This window comes from Seriola lalandi, unplaced genomic scaffold (genome assembly GCF_002814215.2).
Source record: "Seriola lalandi dorsalis isolate HSWRI2012SDOR001 ecotype SW California unplaced genomic scaffold, Sedor1 jcf7180002054876, whole genome shotgun sequence".
Classification (NCBI taxonomy): Eukaryota; Metazoa; Chordata; class Actinopteri; order Carangiformes; family Carangidae; genus Seriola; species Seriola lalandi.
Genome location: NW_019525429.1, coordinates 18,670 through 20,270, shown reverse-complemented (window position 1 = coordinate 20,270; position 1,601 = coordinate 18,670).

Genomic DNA, 1,601 nt, shown 5'->3' with positions numbered 1-1,601 from the left:
TTTTTCCATCAGTTGAAATCTAGTTTGAAATTAACGGCTGTCTCGGCTAAAAAGATGATCTCAATCAGAGTGAGAGTGTCAGACGACTGGAAGCAGAAATTAACTAAATACATGACATGAAAACATGAAACTCACTGAATGAAATGAGAAAATATAAAATCAAATGAAGGAATCAGGATGATGTGATGGTTTGTTTTTCTCTGCAGAAGTTTTTCTTTATACTGAAGAGGAATAAATGAGATTCTTTTGATTTTACCTTTATATGTTTCTGATGCTGAATTTTCTCTTATTTTATTTTCAGGGAAATGGTTCCGATGAATGCAGCACGTGATGATACGTAAATGTGTTGAATCAGAAACACAAACGATGATCTTCCCTTTGATGAAAACGTCCTACACAGGTTGATTAATCAAGGACATTTTGACTGTGACACTCTGCACTTCACCGTTTCTACACTTCAATGTGCTTTGCAAAAAAGCTGAAGCTAAAGCTGAAGGTGAATCTGAAGCTGAAGGTGAAGCTGAAGCACGGCTATAGTGGAAGACTTGATAAACTGATAAACCCTAATTGATTCAGACGTTTACTTCAACATTTCCCATCGTTGGGATGGAAACATGAACAGTTCTGTTCTTATTTGTAGAAATACAAGCTGTGAAAATATGAAATATTGTAGTTTTTGGCAGAAGTCACATGTTTGACAATCAATCTGCATCTCAGTCGTCCAGGTTTCATTGTGGGGTTGCCAGGTCTGTTTACTGTGGTGACTGAGGTCGTATTATAGCTTCACCTGGCAACACCTGCTGCAGCTGCAGATGTTGTGCAGAGGAGCTGGATGGACTGTGACTTACTGTGTGTTGTGTTTTGGAACTTTATAAAAAAAAAAATGTTTGTGGAGTTTTTGTTGCAAAGTTGTTGTTTGTTTTTTTCCTTTCTTTAAAGTGCAACGTATAGAAATTGTTGTAATGCCTTTGATAAAGTCTCTATGTATTTAAGGCGGACTGAGCTGTAATTTTGATGGAGCTATTGTTTCAGTTATTGTTTTTTTTCCCCATTAAGATCCATTTTAAACTCTGTTCTTTTGTCCTGTTTGTATTTGATGGAGAAGATCAGGCCAGGTGCAAACACTGAACACTTTTCACACATGTTCAAAATGTCATTATCCATAAATTCCTCTGTGGTTTTTATTTTACCTGTGAATGAAATTTCTCTCAGAGCACTGATGATCTTGTCTGTCCAGCAGAGGGCGCTGTCACCTCATCAGTCATTCACTGTCTCTAATCTGCCTCTATGTGACACAAATGTTGATGTTTTAACACTTCAAGCTTGATATAAAGATTAAATATATAAACACACTCCCTAAACTTTTTAATTCATTTCTTGTTTGTATTGATGATATTGTTTGTCCTTTTTCATAATTATTGTTGTATATTTGTTTCGACTTGTTTGCAAACACTTTATAATAGGAATAATATTTCCAGTATAATTTTGTACCGAGCAAAAAGCAACGGTTTCTGCTGGAACGTAAACGCAGGTTCAGAGGAAGAAAATAAAACGATGAGGAACAAGTGAGAAACAACTGGGTATTTTAGAGGAATGACAAA